The sequence below is a fragment of the Chrysochloris asiatica genome, unplaced genomic scaffold (genome assembly GCF_000296735.1).
Source record: "Chrysochloris asiatica unplaced genomic scaffold, ChrAsi1.0 scaffold00157, whole genome shotgun sequence".
NCBI lineage: Eukaryota > Metazoa > Chordata > Mammalia > Afrosoricida > Chrysochloridae > Chrysochloris > Chrysochloris asiatica.
Window position 1 is genome coordinate 1381601 of NW_006408675.1, and position 699 is coordinate 1382299.

The window sequence follows — 699 nt, forward strand, 5'->3', positions numbered from 1 at the left end:
CTGGTGTGGTGCAGCAGGATAAGCACTGGACTATGAACCACAAGGTCAGCAGTTCAAAACCCACCAGCTGCTCCTCGAGAAACCTATACAGGGTCACTATGGGTTGGAAGCGACTTGGTGGCACTTAGCAACAACAGTGCTTCTGCACTATTAGTGTAAATGTCAACATAATGAAAAACACAAAGGATATGTCCCTGATATTATAAAAATAATTTTGACCTTTTGGACCTGAAAGGGCTTGGGGGCTGCAGACCATCCTTTGAGAACCTATGACCAACATTATCTCTCGTTGCCAATTAAGATAACTGGGGCAAGTAAATGCTTTTACTCAGCCCAAGATTCTTAACACTACATCCTAGCTTTTACAGACTATCATATTTGGCTGGTTTTGAGTAACTGACAGATGTTTATTAAGTGCATTGAGTCAGTTACAACTCATAGTGACACTGTAGAAGGTTTCTAAGGAGTAGCTGGTGTGTTTGAACTGCTGACCTTGAGGTTAGCAATTTTGTGCTTATTCTAGAGTACCATTGTTGTTAAGTGCTGTCCAGTCGATGGCGACGCATACTGACCCTGTATAGGGTTTCTGAGGAGCAGCTGGTGACCTTGAACTGCCGACCTTGAAGTTCAAATGACTTTTGTCTAAATGTGTGTTAAAACTTGGATTTCGGAATGTTTGTTGTTTTGTTGTTAAGTGCT